General features: G+C 40.3%; 1 long non-coding RNA gene across 1 annotated transcript; it reads right to left on the bottom strand.

Annotated features, from left to right (window-relative positions):
- Positions 1 to 12,268: 12,268 nt before the first annotated feature.
- LOC137018769 (uncharacterized) lies at positions 12,269 to 16,304 on the bottom strand. Its single transcript, XR_010894939.1, has 4 exons — positions 16,204 to 16,304; positions 15,840 to 15,920; positions 14,504 to 14,588; positions 12,269 to 12,406 (listed from the first exon to the last, which is right to left on the bottom strand). It is a non-coding gene; the product is annotated as an uncharacterized lncRNA (long non-coding RNA).
- Between the last annotated feature and the right edge of the window lie 1,761 nt (positions 16,305 to 18,065).

The following is an 18,065-nucleotide window of genomic DNA, read 5'->3' as shown; positions in this document are numbered from 1 at the left end:
AGCTTCCTCGTGGAGGGAGCTCTGGAGTGAAGGATGGTCTCCACAACCTTGGTTGAGAGACCAAATTCTATGAGCCTTGCCCCCTCAGAGGCCAGGCCCACAGTTTCCATATTTCTGGGTGGGGATGGAGAATCGTGCTGCCCGCTTGCGACAGGAGAGCCGTGAAGTAGAGACATTATGTCCGAGAACCATATTCTGGTCGGCCAGTAAGGGGCCAACAATATTAGGTCGACCCTCTCCTGGCGAACCTTCTCCAGAAGTCCCGGGAGCAGTGAGATTGGGGGAAATGCATACAGGCGCAGCCTCGGCCACGTCTGTAGCATAACATCCAGCCCTAGAGGTGCTGGGTGCTGCAGGGAATACCACAGAGGGCACTGAGATGACTCCTCTGTGGCAAATAGATCGACTTGAGCTCGACCGAACATTTTCCATATTTGCTCCACCACCTCGGTGTGGAGTCTCTATTCCCCTGGTCTCGCGCTCTGCCTCGACAGAGCGTCCGCCCCCACATTCAACCGCCCGGGAATGTAAGCTGCTCTCAGAGAGAGGAGCTTTCCCTGGGACCAGAGGAGGATGCGGCTGGCCAACTTTGATAATAGGCAAGACCGCATAGCCCCCTGATGGTTGATGTATGAGACCACCGTAGTGTTGTCCGTGCGGACTAACACATGGTGATCCCTCAGGTCTGGGAGGAAGTGTCTCAGAGCAAGAAACACCACCATCATCTCCAGCCGATTTATGTGCCAGGAGAGCTGATGGTCCTCTCAAAGACCCTGAGCTGAGCGACCACTCATGATCGCCCCCCCAGCCCGTGAGAGAAGCGGCGGAATCGCCGCGTGACTTTGATAATGCGAAAAGGATTTCCCCTCAGAGAAAACCCCTTGGTCCTGAGCCACCACTGTAAGGGTCTCATGTGCAGGAGGCCAAAAGTAATAATGTTGGATGCAGCTGCCATCAGACCCAAAAGTCTCAGTGAGTGACTGGCCTAACTTCACCCCATTCACGGCCCCGAGAATGGAATTCACTCGAGCAGGGGACACCTGCGCCTGCATCGTGGTGGAATCCCAGATTACTCCTAAATAGTTTGCAACCTGACTCGGGACCAGCACACTCTTTTTGGTGTTGAGCCTCAGCCCAAGCCTTTTCATGTGCGACAGAACAACATCTCGATGTTGAACTGCCAATTGTTCTGTTTGAGCTAGTATCAACCAGTCGTCGATATAGTACAGCATGCAGATGCCCTGGAGTCTCAGCGGAGCCAGAGCTGCATCCACGCACTTCGTGAACGTGTGGGGTGAGAGGGATAGGCTGAAAGGAAGAACCCTGTATTGGTAAGCTTCGCCCCCGAAAGCAAACCTGAGGAACTTCCTGTGAGAAGGATGGATGGATACATGAAAGTATGCATCTTTCAGATCTATCGCCACAAACCAGTCCTCGGACCTGATCTGGGGAATGATCTGTTTGAGTGTAAGCATTTTGAACTTCAACTTCTTTACAGATCGATTTAGCACACATAAATCTATGATCGGACGCAACCCTCCATCCTTCTTTGGAACAATGAAGTAGTGGTTGTAAAAGCCTGACATTTTGCTGGGAGGAGGAACCCTTTCTATAGCTTCTTTTTGCAAAAGCGTCGTAACCTCTTGTTCCATCACCAGAGACTGCTCTGGGGTTACCACTGTGGGAAGCACCCTGTTGAACTTGGGCGGTGTAGAACCGAACTGAATTCTGTAACCCTGTTCTATCTTGAGCAGCACCCACTTCGAAATGTTCGGGAGACGTTTCCATTCTTCCACATATTCTACTAAGGGAACAAGTCTCTCGAGACTGGTCTCTGGTGTTTTTTGAGCACTTGGCTCGTCCATCTGACGCGGCGCACCGGCAGACAGACGAATCAAGCGCCAACCGACCCTCCTCGGAGGATCGGTGGAGACCGCTGCGCCCTGACGCACACTGGGTGGCAGGGTTGACAGGACGGTCCCCTGAGGGCACCGAGGAGGACCCGATATCCGAATCCTTCCGGAGGGGGCTGCCCTCGAGAGATCCTGCACTACTGATGTCAGGACCTCTTCTTTGAAGCCTGTGCCGCCCGACCCAGTCCCCATGATCTTTGTGGGGTAGCACAGGAGGTGACACTGGCCTTCTGTTGCGCTCTATGCACTGAGGAGCTGGCTGTCGGCCGAGGCTGCTCCCACGCGGCAGCCTTGGGGGGATGAGAGCGGCGGGGAAGAATTTTCTGGAAGGCCGCTGATTGTTTACGTGTCTCCGGAAACCTATCGACGACAGTTGTAACTGCGTCGTCGAACAGGCCAGCAGGAGACAGCTGCGCATCCATCAACACATTCTTGTCTTTATCTTTAATGTCAGATCAATTCAACCATAAGTGCCTCTCCGTGGCCACCAGGGCTGCCATAGAGCCGCCTATTGATTTGGCCATCTCCTTGGTGGCCCGGAGAGCTAAATCTGTTGCTTTTCATATCTCTTGGATGGCATCAAATGTTGCTTCCCCACTCTCATCTATATCCCCCAGCAGATCAGCTTGCTATGCCTGCAAGATTGACATTGTATGCAGGCATGCCGCCGCCTGACCCGTCGCCGAGTAAGCCTTGCCCACCAAACTAGACGTTATTTTTAAAGGCTTGGTGGGCAATGTCGGGGTCCTGAGGGACGACGCAGACTCGGGCGAGAGATAGCTTGCAAGCGTCTCTTCTACCCGAGGCATCGCCCCATAGCCGTGGTGCTTCAGCCCTATGATGTTGCTATATAATGATGTTTGGGGGCTGAAGAAACGATATTGCACAGGTCTTCTCCACGACCTCGACACCTCGGTGTGGAGGTCGGGAAAGAACAGCAGACCCCCACGCTAGGATAGTGACCGTGCGGGGAGGAATCTTTCATCCAAATTTCTTTTTGGTTTATTGTCATATTTTTCCGCGGGCCAGTCAATGTTTAGCTTTTCAACTGCCCTGGTCACTACCTCCTCATAAGCTGGAGATGAGGATGGCGGTTCCTCATCCCCTTCGACACCCTCCACATCAACCTCCTCGGAGGAAGATATATTGAGTGTCTGTGTCTCCCTCCGGGGGGAAGAAACCGCAGCGCGTGCTTCCACCGCCAAAGGAGAGACACTGGGTCCAGCAGGAAAGGGAAGCGATAGGGCTGGGCCCGTCTCTCCCCCCTCTGCCAGATCCATTTGTGAACCCCACGAGTGCAGACTGCGCCGAGCCTCAGCAGCGGTGGGACCGGAACCGCGGGGAACACTCACCGCGGCGCCCACCTCGAAGAACGCCTGGCGTGAATGCAGCACTCTGAGAGTGAGCCTCTCGCAGTGAACACAGACTCCCTCGAGAGCTGCCTGTGCGTGCTCAACTCCCAGGCATCTGACACACATCTCATGTTCGTGATGAAGCGAGGACAGGGATGAACACACTTAGTAAATTGCTGCTTTTTTTCCGCAATTATATATATATATATACATATATGTCTTGTGTTTGTGCTTGCAAAACTCTTGTCCTCAAACGAAGAGGACAGACAACAATAAAAAAGACAGACAAGATACAGATAGCGCTTGCTGAAGACAACAGAAGCTAGCGTTCTTTGTTCCGGGCATGCTTTATAGTTTCCTGGTCCGTGATGTCACCCGCCTCTAATGCCATTGGATGGATACAGAGGTGCTTCACGAACACAAAATGCAGAGGGTTCCCATTGCGTCATTGGATGTAGCGTCGATGTTCCCACGAAAGGGAACTTTATTTTTTTGTCTTGAAAAGTTGATAGACAATCAATACTGAGTGTTCGCTGGCTAAACAGGTTTTTTAAATTTTATCACATTAAGTTAATTTTATTAACTGATCCAAATATTTATAATTAATTATAACTAGTTATGAATAATTATACATATTTATTTTGAGCTAATTTACTGCATGAAGACTTTTTCCATGTTTAAGTGCTATAATCAGGTCCCCGGTGCATCTACCAACCCAGAAAACGTAAAAAAAGGACAACCCAGTAACTTTGTTTTGGCAAGCCTTTCTCTGCAAGCATGTGAAAACACTAGCCGCTCAGATTTCGCTCCCCTTGTGACGTAGGAAGGGGATCTTATTATAATATTACCGCCCCTTCACGTTTCCACCCACAGAACCATCATTTTGTTTTCGCAGTTCTAAGGCCATGGCAAAAGTTTGAGCAAAGCATGCTAACTCTGCTGTCGTTGGCTGCACAGATGAGCACAGAACACTATTTAGAGTCTTTAGCTAATTGGATAGCCTGCAAGTTGACTTACCTTACTGACAATCGTCATTTTGGCTGTGTGTGAGATTCTTCAGCTTTGTTGTTGTTGAGCAACTGAAGCGTGAGCTGTTATAGCTCCACCCTCTTTTGGAAAGCGGTCAGGGAACAGTAGCTCATTTGCATTTAAAGGGACAAACACAAAAAGGCATGTTTTTGCTCATACCCAAACAGGGGCGAACTTGACAAGATATAATAAATGATCTGTGGGTTGTTTTTAGATGAAACTTCACAGACACATTCTGGGGACACCAGAAACTTATATTACATCTTGTGAAAAGGGGCATATTAGATTTAATATACAGCTAATTTGAAACCACACATAACCCATCTAAAAATGCAATAGTTGTCACTTTGTGTACACTAAGTCTACAGGATTGCAGGATTGGCTTAATCCCTCCTCAGGAAGGGAAATATGGATCCCACATTTTTATCAGTGAACTGCCCCTACCAGGAAGACATAGCAGAGTGAACATGGTGTTCTGGGCTTTGAGCAGGTAGATCTTTGTCTCATCCTGCCTTATCAATGATCAATGTTTAGAAGGGATTCCAGTGTAAATGCAAAGAGATCCCAGTGTTACCTCCTACACAAATAAATGCCTGTGATCAGACAGGAAATCGGCAGCAGCTTTTACTTTTCATCATGCCTGTTGTCACAAGATTCCCATCTCTGATCTTGAAATACTGAGAGGGGAGATGTCTCTGTGGCAAGAAGCATCAGGAAAGTCTTTCTTCTCACCTAGAGGACCTTTTTGATGCCGCCTTCTACCAATTCACCTAGAAACAGTTATGTTTACAAAGAACAAGATGGATACAATAAGCACCTTTGAGTGAAGAAAGGCAAAAATGCTCCACCTGAATTTTGGATAAACCCATCCCTTTAACGATGATGATCGATAATGACAGCCAGTCAGAATCCATACTGCTTTAAAGAGCTGAAGCATTTAAAGTGGCAGACGACATAACTGCAGTGTGCTTATAATAAACACAATGATATTGTCTGCTGGTGTGGATGATAATATAGTTATCATTTTAGTTATGATCCGCTGTGGTGACCCCTAACCAGAAGAAGCCGAAAGAAGAAGATTATATTTATCTTTATATTTATCATTCTTGGTGTGAATGGGCCTTTATTTAGTCAGAAGTTTTTGTCTCAGTGGCTGGTTCTTGGCCAGAATACACTGCAAACTGGACCAGACTCTATGCGGATAATCAAAAGCCAGTGCTGGACATGCACAATAACTCCTAACAGGACCAGTGCCAGGATGCAGGTCCCTCGAGATCTTTTACAATAGGTTTACATGCATCCAAGGTCAAAAAACACTTTTTATTTTCTCATAATATACACTGCAGCTGCATCACCTCTTTTTTAGATCTCTCTAAACTTATTCTGCTCTGATTGTTCAGATGATCCAGTCTGAGCGCATGTCGAGAAACAAAACGGCCATATCTGAATTTCAGCTTTAGATTTTTCCTCTTAATATACACAGTGTATATTACAGTGTATATCCACTTTTATACACAGTGATACAAACAGTAACAATGGCATCCTCATCCTTTGGAAGTGCATGCAAAGTGGATTTGCTTTCACAACGCAGAAAACAGTGTCTTTTCAACATGTCGAACGACACAAACCAAAATCTTCCAGGCCTCAGCTACAATTACAGTGTTAAAGGGAGGGTCAAAGTAGACGTTGTTTCCTGGCAACCAGTGAAGACCATAGGCTGGCATTATGCAAATTTATTAACTTACAGGTTTGCGCATGAAGTAAGACTGCATTTCAGGCAGTTCTGAATCGGTTCTTTCTTTTAGGAGACAATAAATACATTTATCATGCACTTTGTGACCTTTTACATTCGCAAACAGCAGTATATAACACACATGAAAGGTAATATCCAAAAAAGCATAATAGGGGAACATTAATGTGGCAGGGGAATGAAGAAGCAGACATTTATCAGGAACCAAAGACATAGTAATGCAGCGTAAGTTTAGTGGGTTCTGAAAGAAGGGACAGAATGAGAAGCATTAGCAATAAGTACATTAAAAAAGTAACAACTGTCTTTTCTCTCTCTGATTGACAAAAACTTATCAGGTTGAAGATAGTATAATTTTGTCTGCCTACCTGTCAGGCTTTGCTGTTGGATCTTTATATCCATGATAAAGAGACCATGCTGAATCAGAGGGAATTAATTTATAATATTTAGCTTTATATATTCTGTTAAGTACAGTTACAGTCTGTTTCAATACACTGTCTATGGTGTGAAATAAAGGCAATATTTTCAATTGAGCCAAAGTGTTGGAAGAAGGAAGCTATCTGTCTAACTGAAGAACAGGGCCTTGTACTGAGGGTAGAATATGTCGGTAGTTTTAAATGGAAACTGACATTTGGCATGGCTGGAGGAGTCCCTTGTGGCCATTTTGCTGAGATAATGGTAACTGTCTTCTTTGGTTAAACGGCCTCATTGCTCAGTGCTAACACAGGGTGTAGGAGTCCAGCACATCAGTATTCTGAGGCTTTACACAGCTCGGCAGCCCTGTGAATTAACACTCAATCTGTCATCTGCAACCAGTGAAATATCTGGAAAGGCTAATGCAGATGGATGGGAAAGAGATATTAGCTGAGGAAGTAATGTATTAACACAACACTGCTTATGTCTCTAAACTGCTTTATAGCCATAGCTTTTTCTATGGGTGAAACAAAATACCACCTTTCATGAAGCATAAATGCATTTACCAATAGCATGCTTCCATGCAGTTGCCAAGACCAGATTTTAGTATAATAGACACTGTGGGGTGGTGGTAGGCAGCATAGATTTTAAGGCTCTGGGCTGTTAATGCAAAGTTTACAGGTCAGACACAGATGACCCATTAAAGGTGCTGTATGCAATTTCTCAAATTCGTTGTTGAACACTGTTGATATTTGAAATCAACCCAAACAAACCCACCCCTCTCTCCATTGCTCCACCTCCAAAACTTATTTTCCAATCCTAACTACCCTGTTCCGAGTCAGTCTTGAACCCCGGCCCAATTGCTGCTGGCATGCAAGGTGAATGCACTACCAATGACGCTAAACACCTAATTCTCTAGCAATCGTCAGAAGTTTAAAGGATTAGTTCACTTTCAAATTAAAATTTCCTGATAATTTACTCACCCCCATGTCATCCAAGATGTTCATGTCTTTCTTTCTTTAGTCGAAAAGAAATTAAGGTTTTTGATGAAAACATTCTAGGATTTTTCTCCATATAGTGGACTTCAATGGACCCCATTACAGTTTCAGTGCAGCTTCAAAGCATTCTATGCGATCCCAGACGAGAAATAAGGGTCTTATAGAGAAACCATCGCTTATTTTCAAAAAAAAAAAAAGAAAGACAAATTTTATATGTTTTAACCATAAATGCTCATCTTGAACTAGCTCTCTTCTTCTTCTCTATTTGAATTCTGGCAGTGTAGACGCTGCTTAGTGTATTACTGCCCTCCACAGGTCAAAGTTTGAACTAAATTGTCATATACAATATGCTAGTGCAAGTATATAACAATTAGTTCAAACTTTGACCTGTGGAGGGCAGTAATACACTTAGCAGCATCTACACTGCCGGAATTCTAATACAGAAGAAGAAGAAGAAGAAGAAGAAGAGAGCTAATTCAAGATGAGCATTTATGGTTAAAACGTAAATAATTTTTTTTTTTTTGTAGAAAATGAGTGATGGTTTCTCTATAAGACTCTTATTCCTCGTCTGGGATCATGTAGAATTGTTTGAAGCTGCACTGAAAATATAATTTTGACCTTCAACTGTTTGGGGCCCTTTGAAGTCTACTATATGGAGAAAAATCCTGGAATGTTTTCATCGAAAACCTTAATTTGAAGAAAGAAGGACATGGACATCTTGGATGACATGGGGGTGAGTAAATTATCAGGAAATTTTAATTTGAAAGTGAAATAATCCTTTAACTGCAAAACTCTCACAATCTGGCCAGCAAGACAATTTTAGCTTAAATAGGGCTATTCTGCAATTAGCATACTATGCTTCTGTCACAATCACCGTCAGTTCCTGGACTCTAATTCCCATAATCCTCCTTGCCAGTCACATGCACACATTCCACACCAATCACCAATTGCCACATACAGCTGTAGCTCATCACCTTGACTATAAAAGACTCACACACACAGCATTTATATCCTGTCTGCCTGTCTGTTACTGATCCTGCCTGTTACCTGTTTACAATCCTCTGCTGCCTACCCCTGACCTGTGCTTTGTATACTGATCTGTGAGCAGGGGCGATTCTAGGATTTAGATTTTAGGGGGGCTCAGCCCCCAATAAGGGTAGGCTATGATTAAAAAAATATTTGACTGACTGTTGCTCATTTGCAGACCTACTCCCGCATGACAAGAAAAAATGTTGTATATCCATCTACAATGAAATATAAATTATTTTAGTTTTTTAGCTTTTTAGCCTTTATAATCAACAATACGGTTGGATATTCATAAAGTCACCCCATGAAAATTGATGTCATTTTAAGTATTTTAACAAACTAGCTAATATTCATTAAGAATATAGACAAACCATGTATTAATGTAATTGTCTATTGGCAATATGATTAATCTGTTCTATATTTATTTCTATTTATTAAAAATAACATGAAATTTGCCACTTCTATAAATCAAGTACAAATCTAGTATAAATAGTATAAATCAAGAAAATCAAAAATCCCTTTACTCTACGCTTACTCTAATTTATGTATCATGACACTCCTCCTGATTCATTATTACTTAATACAAAACAAAATAACTCCACATTCTCTCTCTGGGCCATCTAGTGCTTTCAGACAATGATGTGTGTCATTTCTGTGCATGGCTGCATAATGTAATGTCAAAATACATTATAATATGTCTGTAATTGTAAAAAGTAAATTAAAATAAATCATGATCGTTTTCTGAATCTAAAGTATGTTTTCATGGGTGTTAATCACTTAATTTTGTAGGAATAAAAAACAACTATCACACAAGGGCTGAAGGTGAACGCAGTGAAACGTATTTGTATTGGATGAGAAACCGAGCCGTCCCGTGTGCTCCCAATGCTCCAGTAACATTATACATTATGTAAACTGCAATGCATTTATGACAAAGAACTGCACCGATGCAGATGTAATATCATAGCATTAGCAATCTATCAATAAATGCACGCACACACGACACACACCTTGTGCTTTCTGATGTTCGCTCTGCTCGGCGCCCCTGCAGATTGAAAAATGCGCTAAATCCAAGCAGACTCAGATAAGGGGAGGAGCAGAAACTTGACGCAGCTTGCCGCCGTTTCAAATGAGTTTTTTTAAAGGGGACTGAAGCGATCAAAAATTTATTAATCAAATATTTTTTTTAGGGGGGCTGGGCAGAAGCGCACAACAACAGCGAACAATAACATCATAATAAATGTTATTGTAAACGTAAATGTTTCTCAACTCGTGGGGTTGCAAGACGGTGCACTTTTCAATCACGCACAAATATGGCGCGCTCACATTTAAATGCATAATTTTACATTCTGGCATTTATGTGCTGTTGATTTCTGCTTCCTTGTCAGCAAATGGGAATTCAAAAGAGAACACTTTTTTTTTTCCCTTTGTACTGAGTTTAATTTATGATAGAACTGTTGCAATTATTTATTTTGACAATATAGAAAGTTAAACATTTAGTGTTTACTTTTTTGGTTAGCCTACTTTTTGAAACAGACAAACTCAGAATTGTTGAAGTTCATTGATTATACATAAATTCAATGAAGGTTGAATAATCTTTGAACTACAGTATGTAGTTATCTGCATGTCTCATCCATGGAGATGCAACAATGGAGAACAAGCTATTGGGGGTTTTGAGAACCAGAACTGACTGAACAAGTTGAAGCTATAGTGTGAGCCCCTTTATTAATATGCCTGCAAGTGAGGAATGATTACAACAAAACAACAAAAAAGGTCAAATTCACTCAGCATTCCATGATCTAATTCACTATCTTAATTACAATTAAGTACAAATTAACTGTATTCAGTTGTGTTGTAATCACAGTCCAGTACCTACATTATAGTCAGACTCATTTTTATGTTGAAATTATGAATATTTCGGTGCCACCCCGGACTGGTTGCTGGCCCCTGCCTGGCCACCCCTATGAAAAAATCCTGGCTCCGCCACTGCACTCAAAGCTCTTCAATACAACCCGTCCAAATAAATTCTGCTTTTTAACTCGAAGAAATTTACAGAAATTTCGATTGTACTATAATGTAGCCTACTATATTTATTTTTTTTTACCTCAGTTTAATTTAGTAAATCTATTTAGTTGTGCAGCCAGCCCTTTGCGAAAACATAAAAGAATAAAGGTTTTAAAACATCAATTAAATTGTTAAATTTGTATGCATTTTCATTACCACATTATTAAATCATAAAAGTACAGAATCCAGAAAAATTAAGTCAAACCAGAATGTATGAATTTGTATGAATTATTAATGATAAATATAAGTTATTAAACTAATAAATAATCAATGGTAAAATTTTCTTGTTTTTGATTAATGAAATTTGAATAAACACATGCTTTCAAACATTTGCAAACAATTTTCAAGTCGATCGGACCAACGGTTGCCTAGTTATAGCCATTTATGTGTTTTCTTCTATCTTATAGCGCCTCCAAGTGGCAGAGATGCGCATTTTTTTATTTTACCAAAGATTGAGCTTATAATTGGTGAAGATATCTCATTCCGTTCAAAAGTTATAGCTAAAATATGATTTGGCTAATGTTAGCATAGACGCTTTTTGGCTTACAATTTTTTTTTATAGGGCCCTATTAGAGTGTGGTAATTTCAACATTTACTATTACTTTTATTGTTATTATTACTTGTATTACTACTACTATTACTACTACTACTATTAGCATTGTTTACTGTTTTTTGGGGGGGGGGTTTGTAAATAAAGCACTATTTTAGTTTTTTCCATTTTAAAAACAATCTGTTAATTTATCGGTATCATCCAGTGTGGTCCAACCTAGCCATCGGTATCGGCAAAATCCATTATCGGTCGACCTCTAGTTCAAATATTTGCCACTTGCCACTGTATATAGCTTTTGAAGTTCTTTTCTGATTCTAAACAATGACAAATAAATAATTTAATACTGAGATGACAGTGACTTTATAAACACTTGATATGTTTAGCCCTTTTAATTTGCTCTTAGTATGGTTTGCATGTGATGTGTGCAATACAAAATTACTTACATGCTTGAATTCAATGAAAGACTTGATATTTTCTTCCAAGCTTGGTTTGAACATTTTCATCCCTTTTTTGTAGACAGGGGTGGGCAGTATTACAGGAAGCAGCCTGAGTGCAACGTCACTTTGGACTTCTGTGCAGATTAATATTTTGTATCAATTATTTTGTCATCTTTATTCTAAAGAATAACTATAAGTTCTTGCATTCACAAATATACCTGGAGACAAATTGTCTAAATTGTGGAGAAGCTCCTGCGCCTTTTTCTCCTGGCTGGTAAAGCAAAGGATTTTGTCTTTGAAACTCATTTTCCAAGTTTGGAAAAGTCTCTCTGCGTGGTCGGGGAATAATACAGAGAAGTCTTGTGAAATCTGAAAATGAGAAATCAACAGTGCATTAACATATTTTTAAAAAAATTAAAAGGCAATGCTCTGTCTTCAGCCTTCCAGAGTTCCAGAGCAGTACAGGCAAACTAATTTCCCTATTTAAAAATATATTCCTACAAGACACATGCTCTTATCCACTGAGCCCTGTGGAGGGCTGTTTCTTTCATGTAATCTGCAACTTGGTTAGCTGGCCACATATTATTTTTAAGCCATTCTGCAAGTTGTACTGCTCTGTCAGGTGAAATAATTGGCTCTGCAAGTAAATATCATTTTAAAAACAACAAAATTAAGGATATTTGCCAAAATAATAAACACTTGCTTTTAGTAAAAAAAACTTTTACCTGGTATAACCAAGGTGCTGCTTATGGCTTGAGAATCCTCTTTCTCACGGCTTGTGCAGTTTTCACGACGGGTTCTCTTCCTGACATTTCGCAAGCGTTCCTCCAGGAATCCAGTAGCTGGACGATGGCTTCGTCCAGGGCTGAACCATGCTTCCTAAAAACACAATATAGTTTTTGTTCTCATTTATTTGGTTCCACAGTTATTGCTGATTTTTATTTTATTTAAACTGTTTTTTTCTTCTTTATTATTTTACATGATGGTTTATGCCGTTCATGCCTCCAAACATTCTTATTTGTTTTGATAACGTTGATAAACATTCTGCTTTTCATAATTATTTGTTCTTCATTCATTACTGATTTTTAGTTTTGTACCTATACCTATTTAAACTTTGTGTTATTGGAGTTACTATAAAAGTTATTTGTTCTTTTATATTAGGCATATAGCGTGGTGTATATTTATTATTAGTTTTGTTAATAAAAGTTCTATGTTCTACATTGTATTTTGTTGTTGCTTGAATTGAATTAAAGCAGTTGATGCCGAATAGCTGCTAAAAGTGAAAGAAAAATGTGCACGGTGCTTTTACAAGCCATTTAAGCAGAGGAAAGTGAGGGAAAGAGGAAAAACTCAAACTAAGATTCATACGACCCCCCACCACGGTGATATCAGTATTACCGCTGTTGTTAAGCGTCGATTAACCGGTGGAAAAATTTCCTCACCATCACAACCCTAGTTTGTATCCTGTAGTAATGTGACAAACTAAATACTTTATTTCAGGGTTCATGCAGGTTTCAGTAAGTCAAATTTAAGACCTTTTTAAAACATTTTAAGACCATAAAGATTGAAATTTAAGACCTACACGACGCATTACCAAAAAAATATTCAAATCAAAGAAATTCTGAAAAAATGATTTATAAATATCTGTATTATTTCAATGAATACAGTCATTGAAAAAGCATTAATTTAATATACAGATAAAGCAATCACATTAGTAACCTTCCACACCCAACAACATGCCAAATGCCCAAAACCATAGGCCCAAAATGAAAATAGGCTAAAACAAACTTGCCCTCAAATAGAATAGATTTCATTTCATATTTATTTACATTACAAAACACCATATTAAAAGGTGCTAAAGAGGATGTTTAGTTTTATACATTTTTGCAATATTACTTGAAACTGTCTTTACTAATTGATAAAAGACTATTTATTAGGTACACTGAAAGGAATAATATTAATCTACATCATCTGTGCACGAGGTAGGGCCTTAAAAACATCAGCCAATCGTGAAAACGATTGGCCCTCTGGCTTGTCAATCACTGCCATTGTGAGAGACGTGCGTGGATTGGCCCTCTGGCTTGTCAATCACTGCCATTGTGAGAGACGTGCGTGGATTGGCTAGCTTGTGTTTCTCCCATAGGTTTCTCCGCTCTGGCGTGTGACTCCGGCGCCTTCACACCCAGAGTCCCTAATTGATTTTTTTTTTTTTTTTTTTTTGCAAAGTTTGCAGTGAGCCTCGTGCATGGAGCTGGGTACCGCTTGTAACCAACAGCAGAAATCGCTGTGATCTAGCCATGTCTAGTTGAAAGTAACTCTGAGGAGACGCAGACGTATTTCGCGCGCAAGTATTGCATTTATCACGGGATTTGTAGTTTTATCACTGCGTATACCAACACCAATATACCCCAGAAAGAACTACGACTCGCTACTTTTTTGCTACTTTGTAATAACTTTCAGCAGGTAACGTTTATGGAAATGGGTAAAAAAAAAATTAGCCCTGACCAAATGAAATTTAAGACCTCGGATGAAAATCTGGCCGTTTTTAATACTTTTTAAGGCCTTAAATTTAAAGTTCAGAATTTTAGACTTTTTAAGACCCCACGGGAACCCTGTATTTGGAAAGACACATATAATGAAAAACACATTCTATGGAGTCCCTAAAGGGACATGGTGATGGAAAAAAATGAGATAGGAGGATAAATATTTTTTTCATTTTTTTGCATTTGCTCACAAATGTTTTATAAATGAATGCAAAAGCATTAAAATATATTCTGTTCTCATCTAATTTTTTCAATCACCATGTCCTTTTAAATGCTCCATAGAATGCGCTACTCATTTTCTTCACTTTCCAAATAAGGTTTTCAGCTTCAAGCAAATCCATAGTATCCTGTGAATGTATCAAGACCATAGACCAATTTGTTCCTTTTAAAATGAAAAGCTTTAGAAATGAGGCAATAAGAAAGTTGTACTCACATAGCCTTTACCCTGGGAGTCCTTCAGACAGGGATATTGCTCAACCAGAGAAACAGCCAAACACATCTTTTGCTCAGAGGATGGGCTAGAAATAATAATAATAATAATAATAATAATAATAAAAAGAATTCAGGAGAAAGTCACACATCAATACAATACGGACATGAAAGAATTTCCAGCATTAGACAGACTTAGGACTCATACACAATGTTTACATTTAGTTGTAATTTACCTTCAAGTGCTTTGTTCTGTTATGTACAGACACAGTTCAGTAATTTACAGGAGCAACAACCGCATTCTACAACAGGACTGACTCCAGAAAATAGCAGGAAGCGACAACCGCATTTACAGAAATTCTAATTTTAAATGTAATTGTCACTCCTGCAACTTCACAGTGTGTACTTGGCCCTAATCCACTATGGGAGCTCATGCAACTGGCCAAACTTGGATGCACCATTTGGCCTAAATTCACTTCCTTTTACAAAAATGTATATACTATAAAATATACTTTTTATCATGGACAAATGCATACATACTTTTCTCCAAAGCGATTCATCAGGTGTGAAACTAGTATCCTGACCATGCATCTTCGCTGATTTAAAGGTACAATTTGTGATATTGTTTTCCGCTAGAGGTCGCTAGAAGCCTATTCAAAACAAAAGGCGTAGTTTGATGACGCCAAGTTTTAGAGCGGAAACTTGGGACATGTAGTCTCCATCTCAACAGACGGTGCAAAAGAATAGGGATTGGAGTCTGGAAGAACTCATCGTTCGTGGATGCGATTATTAACGTTACTGTAGTATGAAGCAGAGCAGGATCGAGTGTTGCGGGAGCTGAACGAGGAGCTGGAACGATTGACGATTGCACGCCTCACGAGCAGCTGGACTTTTATTATGACACAGTCGCCGGCGCCGCTTCCTCTTTTCCAGTCATGAGTTTACGGGAGCTGTCCTTGTCGACAGAACCAGCGGCAAATGGTAAACAGTAATTATGTTCCATAAATAAGTAACACAATTCACCATAAAACGTGCAAGAAGTAAATAAGGAACTGCTTGAAGCAAGCTAGTGGTTTGCTGGACGCTAGACATTACTTCTGCATTTGTCCACAGCACTGCTGTCATGTGGTTTCTACGTCAGTAAAGGCGGTAACAAAGGTAACTGACGTCATTGACAGGTGCCTGCACTGCCCCGTGTCACTGTTTAGAATGGGAATTTTCTCATGATGTACAAGTAGTTGAAAACATTCGAGATATTGTTAGTAATCAGCTGGACAAAATATATAACACTAGCCTAGTGGTTTTTGGATATTTTACTGCAAAAATTTTACATATTGTACCTTTAAAGATAAAGTGTTCTTCTCAAGACTGGCCAATATGTCATTGCCTTCGACACTGCTCATTAGGACCTCAGAAATATTCTGTTGTAAAAGACAAAACAGCAAACTATTAAAGCTGCAGATCCTAAAATGACTAAATGTTGCTGAAATATCCCTTTAACACTAGTGCAAATCTCTTTTACAAAGTTTCACATTTGACAGTTGATTTGTTTTTACTCATGAACTTACTACACACAAATAAAATAAGTGAATAAATTAGTAAAGCCACTGTTAATTTTAGTAAATGTGACAAAACTGTGTTGCACCTGAATGTGTATGATTTTATGTAAATTAATTTGAAGTACAGAAAGACAACAATACATACAAATGTTGGCACTTCCTCCACTGACATCTGAATTTCTGCTTCACATTGTTGGTCCACAGGAGGTTTGGAGGCTGATCCACTTTGGGTCTGTTCTGGTTGTGGCTCCTATAAAAGTACATGGAAAAAGGGTTACCTACATGGACATGGTTTCATTTCTTGTAACAAATGACATGCATTTTTCATATTGACGTTTATTCTACACACAACAGTGCTTGGATGCTAGCTTAAGATAGCTAATATAGTGTAGTGTTATAATATATTCTACATATACGCAAAACATTGTAAAACACAAATACGGTGAATTAAAGATAGCCTTCTCAGGAAAAAAAAAGCTTGCATCTCCAAAAAGTCTGTACAGGTGTGTAAACGGTCCAAAAAAAAAAAAAAAAAAAAAATTGTCCTTGGAATTTCAAGTTGAAAAGGGGGACATTTAGAACAGCCGGTAGCGCATGGACACATAGTGGTTGCTGTCTCCTTCCTTGTATGACCTCACTACATGGAGAGGATGGTAATCATCAATGGTGTACTGGCCTCATTGAGTCCATATTCAATTATCCAGCAAGTTAAACCCCATCACACAATAACTCCCGGAACCACGAAGTGATGTTGAGATTGTTTACTGAATGAATGGTGTGAAACTGGAAATACAAATACATAAACCAATAAATTGGCATCAGATTACATGTGAACACAATTGACAAGCAAAAAGTCATCAAATGCCGGAACATACTGTTCTAATCAACATCAAACATCAATTTTCAATATACAAAATACAAGAAATAACAAAACCAGAAAAACTTACAGAGAATGCCCCATCAACAACTCCAAACAAAAGATGTCCTTAGATTAAGATGTCCACAACATGTGCAACCTCTCTTAGGCTGCGTTCCAGTTCGGTTTTTAAATGCCCTTCCCTCGCTAACTTCACTCGGTCTTGTTGACTCGGATGTACGTCATTGCTTACGTTGCACGAGTGCCCACTTCTGGCGGAACCTTTGTATGGGCTGAACTGGAACGTCCTAAGCCCTTGATCACTTGGAATCCGCAATGGAGCTGTTTTATTATTCTTTTTTTCCCCTTACAAAATTGTTTAATACAGCATTCTATATGTATATATGTGTGTTTTAAATGTTTAAAAAATAATTAATATATCATAGAGTTGTTTGTGGTGGGGTAAATTTAACGCGATATGCGGTGACGTCACAATCGTGTTGCATTGTGGGTTATGGAGCTGCCTGAAGTGTACATATGAAGTAGACTCGCTCCCTCGATCAATCGTGTTGCATTGTGGGTTATGGAGCTGCCTGAAGTGTACATATGAAGTAGACTCGCTCCCTCGTTCAAAATCGAGGGAGCGAGGGTCTGTCCATATAAACTTCCCTCGTCCACTTCACGAAGTGGAACGCACTTCAAAATGGCGGCAGGGATTCCCCCGAGGGGAAGTGTTTAGGGAAGTTCGCGAGTGCGTGTCTAAAACCGAACTGGAACGCAGCCATAGTGTCTCTAACTCACAGGATGATTTAGTCTGATTATAATGACATCACTGTCCCTCATTAATGAGGTCACACTCTGCAATCTTCCAGCTATACTCCATATAGCCATAAGAGGTCACTTGACCTCAAAGAACTGGCAAGGCTAGAACACTCCCCGTCTGGAATCTTTAGGATACCATACTATAATAGAGTTTAGATTGGGGACATTAAAAAGATCAATTCTGAAATAGGTCTGTAGTAAATCTTTGTTAGACCTTGTTTAACGACTTTCACTTCAGCTTTCCTTATCCCATCTTTACTGGGAACAGCTTTGACTATTACACCCATAGGCCATTCATTCCTTCTGATTTGGTTATCTTTAAGAAGGAC

The sequence above is a fragment of the Chanodichthys erythropterus genome, chromosome 4 (genome assembly GCF_024489055.1).
Source record: "Chanodichthys erythropterus isolate Z2021 chromosome 4, ASM2448905v1, whole genome shotgun sequence".
NCBI lineage: Eukaryota > Metazoa > Chordata > Actinopteri > Cypriniformes > Xenocyprididae > Chanodichthys > Chanodichthys erythropterus.
Note: the sequence above shows the minus strand (reverse complement) of the source record. Positions and strands in the feature narration are given on the sequence as shown.